Genomic DNA, 10877 nt, shown 5'->3' on the forward strand with positions numbered 1-10877 from the left:
AAATGTTTATACAAAGTTGTATTTATATACAAAGTTGTATTTATATATTTATATACAAAGTTGTATTTATATACAAAGTTGTATTTGGAGAAATCGCGCATCGCGTATAGCTGATTACTTTAGCAAAGAGTAGTTTATCGTTTAAACATAAAAAATGAAAGGTTAGATATTGGTGCGTTCAGTCTTGCGTTTGTACAACTTTGAAGTCTTATCTTATCGCTTATTTAAATGTATGCTTTCTGACTTTATCTGTTAAGATTTTTAGACCCTTGTTTTCAACAATGGCAACAATTGTGTCTCATGAGTTTCGCCATGGAAACATGTAGGTACGCATGCTCACACCACCCTGGTTGACCCCCGACATGGTATATTTTATGTATGAACTTGTGTACGATTAATGTTTCTACTTAGAGGTTAATATTTCATAGTTCATAGTTTTGGAACTAGTCGCTACATAAGCTAGAATAACATACTTTATTACATTTTTACCAATGAAACATCGAAAATAATTCATGGTATAAAAGTGATATTATTTCACTAGTTTCACTCATGTGGCTAATATTTTGATATTTTCCACTCGTGCTACGCATTTGTGAAAAATATCATTATATTAACCACATTTGTGAAATATATTTGGTATTACTGAAGACATTGTTAGATATCCTCTATATATTGTATTACCTACCAGTTAAATGTAACATTTACACATTACATATTCCCCATATTACACTAAATAAATCTGAATATATAATTATTTGAAATAACTTTCAAGATTAATGCACACAAAAAAAATTTGTACCTAGAATATCTTAGTTATTACATGGATAACAAAGAAGTTTTGTAAATGGGTTCTTTATTCATTAAAACATATTGGGGTTGGGTGGTTGCAAAAGAATGGTAAACACACGAGGACAAGGTAAATCCATAATCGTTGTTTTATTTTTGTCCATGCCATCCCGTTATCGACATATATCACACAGAATGTTCAATATATACGTCGATAGCTACAGTTTTTTTTCTTTCTTGCCACTTTGACACAAATCGTTCTGTTTCTCCTGATTATTCATTCACAGAGCTGTATCCGTTCTTTATCTGACTCAAGTGATAATGTTGTAAAATTTGTTTTTCAATAATCTGAAATCATAACGCCGTACAATTAATTTCAGTCCAACGACCGCTGATATAACGTTTGTATAGAAGATAAAACGTATTCAATTTCTAATGAAATGCACATCAAAATAATCAAAATGTCTTAAAGAATTATTGTAGTGTTACTTTCCAGTGGTTTCGTTTAATTTCTGACGAATTTATAGCAAGCTATAATAGTAAAAAGCTCGTGTCTACCTGGATAGCAGTTCCTTTACATAGCGTCGGTCGGAAAAGGCACGGGAATATCAAGTACAATCTGTCTTAAAGACCACTAAATTCAACACGCCACGGAAAAAATAAAGCCAAATACAATATTTAAATATTTGCTTGTTGTTCGGAGTTTAACGTCCTCGCAATAACTAAGGTCATGTGAGGACGGGTGTCGAGGAGACATCTATAGAAGAAAAGAAAGCACAGAAAGAGAGTTCATTAAGGAAAGAAAGGAAATATTTAATTACAAAGTGTTACAATGAGGGTAGATGATATAACAGTGAATACGGCTCTCCAATATCCACTGAATAGAAAACAATGGAGAAATCAGTGTTGATCCAGCAGAAGGGCTCATATTTAGTCGCCTCTTACGACTTGCATTGAGATACAGCAGGCGTATTCTTTCCCCGCCCCTGCACGGGTTATCCTCAAATGAATGACAGATATAAAACCAGGTAAGCAATCATTCCTCAAAATATCACTTCGTCGTTTAACGATAAAGTGTATTTGCCTTTTTATGTTATGGCACCATTTAGTCATGAAAGTCACTGTATAGAAATATTTCCCTAATTTATCAAAATTTGAACGCTAGTGCAACAACAATGATAACAACAATAGTTTATATTATGAGAGCAATGGGAGGTCCCAATTGACGTACTCCAAAATCATACTCATATATTATATAATATCAATGTATTTGTGATTTAACTTTGATTATTTTTGACAATAAGTAAATCTAGACAACAAAATTAAAATTACATGATTGAAGAATTATGGTAATATGACCAGCCTTTTGTTATAATGTACATTGCTTACCTCTATAACGGTATGAGCCGTTTGACTGATTCTTGATGGACAGCCAAGTATATGGTGACGTCACAGGAAATTATGAAGTTATTATCCGAGGTGTGTATTTCAAACACGACTTCTTCTGGATATCCGCCAGCTATATCAGGCAAGACTAACACAAAATATACAACACATAAGCACAAGGAAACGAAACTTATGGCTGCTCCAACTCCTCCATTGCAGAAAATGAATTTGGAGCCATCAATCAAAAATGCTACCGATATTATGATTAAGTCAAAAGTAACAAAGTATCTCGCTAATAGATATCGCGTAGCCTGTTATAAATATTGTTTACTGAATGTCAGTTAGCAAAACCAAGGGTTACCATATTTGTTTGCAACCTACAAATCAAAACAAAGGATCCAAGAGGGATCGTGTGGCCAATCTTTGTTGATATTTATTAGTATAGTGTAAGACATATCGGACCTTTTTACTAGTAATGTGCTCTAAAATGCATTCAGCTGATAAAGTAACATAAAAGAGGAAATTATCCCAGATGCTTTATTATGTTTATTCGGTTTTCAGTTTCAGTTACCATTCAAAGGTATTACAAACTAACAATACTACAACGAATTGAAGAACAATGTTGCATTGTAGAAAGATTTCCGTCTTCAGTAGCGTTGCGTTAACTGTACAAACAAATTCTAGGAAAAAATACAAGCAAGTTCTGCATCAAAATGCAAGAGATTTTGCTTGTCATATAAAAGTCACACAACTTCTCTTCGTTTCTTTGTTGCATATATATTACCAAGTGAGGCGTACATAATAATATTTATCAAACGATCTATAAATATATAAAGCAAAATTTATATTGAAATAGGTTATCAATTGCTTCCCTAATTTTAAAATAAGAAAGAAAGATTGTTTGATAGCATTGATCCAACATTGAAATACCACATACATGTTTGTATAGCTTACGTATTATTTTGCAGTTATGAATTATTGTTTGTGATGGATGAAATTTTATTTTGAAAATATATTCACTGCTTTGGAGGAAATATAAAACAAAATATTTCAAAGTTTTCATGAAAATTTAACAAATGTATCAAAAAAGATAAACGGCATAGTTTTAATGCTGGTGGTTATAATGTAAAACTACTGGTGAAATAAATTAACGAACTACATTGTAATAATTAAATGCGCAGTTTCAGCACGGATAACAAAATTATATCAGTTTGAATCATTATTGGTGATAATACGACTTGTAATGTGTCATTTGAATAGATGCATCCACTTATTCAGCTTGCATTCAATCTAAAAGGACATCACGGTAAAAACGTTGCAATTTTCACTGAATGTACGCGTTTTGTTCCTTTCCAGTTATGTTTCTGTGCTGTCCCAATGTTCACAGTCAATCCCTATGTCCAGCTTGACCACTCGATTTAGTTGGGAATCCCCCTCTAAATTTAACAAGGAAATTATTTTTAAATCATCACGTGACTGTTTTGAAATCGTGGCAACACAAACACACGATAGTTTACAAGGCGATATATATATTCCATCTGGGTTAGTTGGATAACGATATTATACAGTGGTTTAAATGTTAAATAACACGTTCTGTATATAGATAATCTGGGTATATAGCCAGCCATTTGGATGTATATCCAACCGTTTGACTATATGGTGGCGTAATTGGTTCCCCATCTTTGTATAAAGGGGTTCTAAATATTAGTCCCATTTTATGTAACAGATCACTTTGTACAAGTTTGTACAAAAAAGTAAAGATGAAATTTATTCATCATTTAGAAGATTTAATAAATGACATTTTTCACTTTCAATCTTGATTCTGTTATGTTTTTAATCTTTATACAAACAGAGCACATCCACACCTATCTTGATGCATAGCTAAAGGCTAATTTATGTTGTAAATATAAATGATTTTAGCGATGATCAGTTTTGTTTTATTTCAACTCGTGATAAGGGAGATAACTCGTACTGGCATACACCATACAGATTCTCAATTACGGAAATTACCGAAGGTTTCCGATGTTATGAATAGCAGCAGATTTTAATTGACGCGCATGCGTGGTCAGTTGTTTACAATCAAAATCTGCGGTAAAGCGTGTACAATTTGTAGCTGCTTTTTCAATCAATTTCATCAAAAACCATCACCCACCCCTTCCTCCTTGATCACGAAGTTGTTAAATATCGAGATATCTATATTGATCACGAAGTTGTTAAATATCGAGATATATATATTAAATGGTGTATGATTTTATACAGAAAGTCAGTATATATGTCTGACTTTTGGCTTCATGATGTTTTTATGACATTGTATGAGTATTAATGTTGTATGAATTTTATACATAAAATCAGATATGTCTGACTTGTGACTTCATGATGTATGATGTTTTATGACATTGTATGAGTATTATTGTTGTATGAGTTTTATACATAAGTCAGGTATGTTTGACTTCATGATGTTCTATCACATTGTATGAGTTGGCGTAATTAGTTCCCCATCTTTGTATAAAGGGGTTCTAAATATTAGTCCCATTTTATGTAACAGATCACTTTGTACAAGTTTGTACAAACAAGAGATCCCAGAGGGATCTTGGCGCCCACCATTGAATGATCTTCATAGGTTCCATGTCAGATTGATTTTTTCTCTACTTTTCCCTTCATTTTACTAATCTGTGCAAATTGAGACATCCCTCCAGTACTTTTCAAACAAGGGAATCCTAGCTATATAAGAAATTTGAGATTTAACGATAATGGCTGTTTGTTTGCCAGGTTGTTTTCAGGACAGACTGGTCCAAAAATGCAATACAAGGGACCAAGGGGAACCTACTTATGAAATTTGAGAAAGATCCATTCAGTACTTTGAGAAATAGAGATAACAAACTTCAATTGTCAAAATCCAAGATGGCGGCCTGTCGGCCATATTGTTTTCCAATTGATCTCAAAATGCAATTAGCATAACGAGGCACCAAGGGGAACCTCCATATGAAATTTGAGAAAGATCCATTCAGTACTTTCTCAGAAATAGCGATAACAAACTTCAATTGTCAAAATCCAAGATGGCTGCCTGTCGGCCATGTTGTTTTCTGATTGGTCTCAAAACGCAATATGCATAACTAGGCACCAAGGGAAACCTACATATGAAATTTCAGAAAGATCCATTCAGCACTTTCGCAGAAATAGTGATAACAAACTTAAATTGTCAAAATCCAAGATGGCTGCCTGTCGGCAATGTTGTTTTCAGATAAGTCTCAAAACACAACATGCATAACTAGGCACCAAGGGAAACTTACATATACAATTTGAGAAAGATCCATTCAGTACATTCTCAGAAATAGCGATAACAAACTTCAATTGTCAAAATCCAAGATGGCTGCCTGTCGGCCATGTTGTTTTCGGATTGGTCTCAAAACGCAATATGCATAACTAGGCACCAAGGGAAACCTATATATGAAATTTCAGAAAGATCCATTCAGTTCTTTCTCAGAAATAGTGATAACAAACTTCAATTGTCAAAATCCAAGATGGCTGCCTGTCGGCCATGTTGTTTTCCGATTGGTCTCAAATCGCAATATGCATAACTAGGCACCAAGGGAAACCTACATATGAAATTTGAGAAAGATCCATTCAGTACTTTCTCAGAAATAGCGATAACAAACTTCAATTGTCAAAATCCAAGATGGCTGCCTGTCGGCCATGTTGTTTTCTGATTGGTCTCAAAACGCAGTATGCATAACTAGGCACCAAGGGAAACCTACATATGAAATTTCAGAAAGATCCATTCAGCACTTTCGCAGAAATAGTGATAACAAACTTAAATTGTCAAAATCCAAGATGGCTGCCTGTCGGCCATGTTGTTTTCAGATTAGTCTCAAAACACAACATGCATAACTAGGCACCAAGGGAAACTTACGTATACAATTTGAGAAAGATCCATTCAGTTCTTTCTCAGAAATAGTGATAACAAACTTCAATTGTCAAAATCCAAGATGGCTGCCTGTCGGCCATGTTGTTTTCCGATTGGTCTCAAATCGCAATATGCATAACTAGGCACCAAGGGAAACCTACATATGAAATTTGAGAAAGATCCATTCAGTACTTTCTCAGAAATAGCGATAACAAACTTCAATTGTCAAAATCCAAGATGGCTGCCTGTCGGCCATGTTGTTTTCTGATTGGTCTCAAAACGCAATATGCATAACTAGGCACCAAGGGAAACCTACATATGAAATTTCAGAAAGATCCATTCAGCACTTTCGCAGAAATAGTGATAACAAACTTAAATTGTCAAAATCCAAGATGGCTGCCTGTCGGCCATGTTGTTTTCAGATTAGTCTCAAAACACAACATGCATAACTAGGCACCAAGGGAAACTTACATATACAATTTGAGAAAGATCCATTCAGTACATTCTCAGAAATAGCGATAACAAACTTCAATTGTCAAAATCCAAGATGGCTGCCTGTCAGCCATGTTGTTTTCGGATTGGTCTCAAAACGCAATATGCATAACTAGGCACCAAGGGAAACCTATATATGAAATTTCAGAAAGATCCATTCAGTTCTTTCTCAGAAATAGTGATAACAAACTTCAATTGTCAAAATCCAAGATGGCTGCCTGTCGGCCATGTTGTTTTCCGATTGGTCTCAAAACGCAATATGCATAACTAGGCACCAAGGGAAACCTACGTATACAATTTGAGAAAGATCCATTCAGTACATTCTCAGAAATAGCGATAACAAACTTCAATTGTCAAAATCCAAGATGGCTGCCTGTCGGCAATGTTGTTTTCGGATTGGTCTCAAAACGCAATATGCATAACTAGGCACCAAGGGAAACTTACGTATACAATTTGAGAAAGATCCATTCAGTACATTCTCAGAAATAGCGATAACAAACTTCAATTGTCAAAATCCAAGATGGCTGCCTGTCGGCCATGTTGTTTTCGGATTGGTCTCAAAACGCAATATGCATAACTAGGCACCAAGGGAAACCTATATATGAAATTTCAGAAAGATCCATTCAGTTCTTTCTCAGAAATAGTGATAACAAACTTCAATTGTCAAAATCCAAGATGGCTGCCTGTCGGCCATGTTGTTTTCCGATTGGTCTCAAATCGCAATATGCATAACTAGGCACCAAGGGAAACCTACATATGAAATTTCAGAAAGATCCATTCAGTACTTTCTCAGAAATAGCGATAACAAACTTCAATTGTCAAAATCCAAGATGGCTGCCTGTCGGCCATGTTGTTATCCGATTGGTCTCAAAACGCAATATGCATAACTAGGCACCAAGGGAAACCTACATATGAAATTTCAGAAAGATCCCTTCAGTACTTTCTCAGAAATAGCGATAACAAACTTCAATTGTCAAAATCCAAGATGGCTGCCTGTCGGCCATGTTGTTATCCGATTGGTCTCAAAACGCAATATGCATAACTAGGCACCAAGGGAAACCTACATATGAAATTTGAGAAAGATCCATTCAGTACTTTCTCAGAAATAGCGATAACAAACTTCAATTGTCAAAATCCAAGATGGCTGCCTGTCGGTCATTTTGTTTTCCGATTGGTCTCAAAACGCAATATGCATAACTAGGCACCAAGGGGAACCTACATATGAAATTTGAGAAAGATCCCTTCAGTACTTTCTGAGAAATAGCGATAACAAAAATTGTTCACGGACGGACGGACGGACGGACGACGGACCACGGACGCAGGGCGATTTGAACAGCCCACCATCTGATGATGGTGGGCTAAAGAGTAAAGATGAAATTTATTCGTCATTTAGAAGATTTAATAAATGACATTTTTCACTTTCAATCTTGATTCTGTTATGTTTTTAATCTTTATACAAACAGAGCACATCCACACCTACCTTGATGCATAGCTAAAATCTATTACGGCACACATATTTATGTGTAAATAAGTGTAAACACTGTTCATATAGTATAGTAACAGTAGCGATGTACTGGTAAAGACTTATAAATATTACCGAGTTTGTGCAACTATTACCGAGTTTGTGTTAATATTACCTAGTTTGTTTAAATATTACCGAGAATGTGTAAATATTACCGAGATTGTCATGACCTACTATCAAACAATCAAGCAGAATACGAGCGACGTCCGTATTACTGCTGTTTTCATGTTTGAACTGTTACAATCTATTGTACTGCTTCCCAAGTTTAATTCTAGGATTGTGTTTGACCCATTTTCCTATTATTCTCTTCATTGCGGAAGCTGTTATCGTTTTCAACCGCAGTCGATTCACATTGGAAGCCATTTTTGTTTTCATGTGTTTTAGTTTGTTGTGCGCATGCGTTTATCGTATATGTCACAAAATTTGCGTATTCAGATTGTTGATCAACGAATTGTGATAACCTTTTAATAATTGATAATTGATGTTTTTATGTACATATATCATCAAATTCGAATGGTTATTGTTCAGAAGGTTATTTTTTTAAAAGATATACCCAATAATATGAAAAAAGATACATCCACTTATTTAGCTTGCATTCAATCTTAACTTTGTTTCGTTGTAAACTGGATATCTGCATTTTGCATTGACCGCTACATTGACCAATCACATACTTCATCTTGACCAGCAACGCCACCTGTCGCGTCATATCCGGGGCCAAAACAAAATTAGACGGCTATGCAAAACAATGGAATAACATAATTGATTAATTTACGGCTTGCTAAAGGAAAGAAGTGCTATTGTATTAGAGGAGCGTCTTTGGACTATATAACAAAGAGGACACATTTATAAAAATCGTACAAAACAAATACATGTGAAATTCTCTACCTACCAGTTTCATTTGAACTTTTCAGACGTGTGTTGTCAAGGAACAAGTGGGCAGCAGCCTCCCTCTTCGTCCAAAACTGTAATGGTGTCGACTCGTAATGGGCTTTAGACTGGGGATCACCTTCACCGTGTCCAGCAACTGGACCAACAGCTGTTAAACATAAAGGAGCACTTAAACGCGAGCTTCATACGCTTTAACCTCTATCGCCATTCTAATAATGAAATAGCAATATTGTGTAAATGTATCCAGTAGTGTAATTTCTTCATAAATGAAAAGAGATGATAGTGTTAACTTTTTTGAAATCATTGTGTCATTTCGATATATACGATGTATTCGACTTTTTATCGCGTTACCTTTATCTTTAAATCTTTTCTTAATAATTTTTCACAAATGTCATGATACATCAGCATAATACTGAACCCTCCACTCACACAAAAATGATTCCCCAATATTAAATAATACTTAATTTGGGATATTATTTTTTCTCATTTTTTCAACAACACTGCTTCACTTTTGAAATTTAGTTGAGTGTTCGCCCTTGTGAAGAAGGCCTTGGACTCTGTCCTCTGGCCGAGACATACCATAATCTGTAATATTCTATTTGCTACTGTTGCTCAACGCTAAGCATTTTGGAAGATGGACGTCTGGTTCGGCGGTTGTCCGTATATGAATACAACAGTATGTTTCAGTGAGGTAGCTCATAAAGTCTGCTTCAGGTCAACTCTATCACAAGGAGACAAACATCAATATATATATTCCGCAGCCTCACAAATTCGCACACACTCGCCACACCCACGGATCTCACACATAGGGGATGCCATCCTTAAATGACATTAAAAGTTTGTTAAACAATACTAAACCAAACCAAATTGTGTGATTACACTCAGTTGATGTGGCAAGAGTTGATATGACCAACACAGAAGCTGAGCCCTCGACAGGATTGATCAGGCTACCAGGAAACTGAATATGTATGTAGGTGTGGATGGATGTATGTTTATCAGAATATGTATACAGGTATAGGAGTATGTTTGGTTTGTATGTATTTATCCTTGTAGTTAAATTGATGTTGATGATGAGTATGATGATGATGATTATGGTTATATGATGATTAGTATGATGATGAGTAAAATGATGATGATGATGATTATGATGATGACTATATATACATGATATCATGATGAGATTATGATGATGATGCTGATGATTTAAGGTTTATTATTATCATTATGATGATGAAGAAGATAAGAATATGATGATGATGATGATGACTATGATGATGATGAAATCATGATGAGATTGTGATGATGACTAATGATGATGATGCTGATGATGATGTTATGATTCGTAGGATGATATGATTGTGAAGATGAGAATATGATATAATGATGATGATATGATGAGGATGATGATGATGATGATGATGATTTTAGGATGGTTATGAGTATGATGATTATGATGATAATGATTCGTAGGATGATTAGTATGATTATGATGATGATGATGAGATTATGATTAAGATGACTTTGAGGATGATTATGATGATGATGATGGGGATGAGTATGTTGATGATGACGAATAGTATGATGATGATCAGTATTACGATGATGATTTTAATGTTTAAGTAGGATGATGAGACTATGATGATGAAAAATATAAGTAATGATGACATTGAAGATGATATTAAGACTATATGTTGATAACAAACCAGTCATACTGGAACCGATGTGCGTTTGTGTGTGTGACTTTTATGTATTTATGTATTGATAATGTCTTAAAAATAAAATAAATATAAAAAAAAAAAAATTGTGTGATTACCTTCTTCTGATTGGTTAGTTGTATCTGTTTCTTCATCACTATCTCTATCGTCATCGTTTCTGTAGTATTCGTTGATGATCTAAAAT

The 10877-nt window shown here is 34.7% G+C and overlaps 1 long non-coding RNA gene across 1 annotated transcript; it reads right to left on the bottom strand.

Annotated features, from left to right (window-relative positions):
* Positions 1 to 836: 836 nt before the first annotated feature.
* LOC117342974 lies at positions 837 to 10877 on the bottom strand. Its single transcript, XR_004535936.1, has 4 exons — positions 10792 to 10877; positions 8980 to 9126; positions 2176 to 2320; positions 837 to 1134 (listed from the first exon to the last, which is right to left on the bottom strand). It is a non-coding gene; the product is annotated as an uncharacterized LOC117342974 (long non-coding RNA).

The sequence above is a fragment of the Pecten maximus genome, chromosome 14 (assembly GCF_902652985.1).
Source record: "Pecten maximus chromosome 14, xPecMax1.1, whole genome shotgun sequence".
Lineage (NCBI taxonomy): Eukaryota > Metazoa > Mollusca > Bivalvia > Pectinida > Pectinidae > Pecten > Pecten maximus.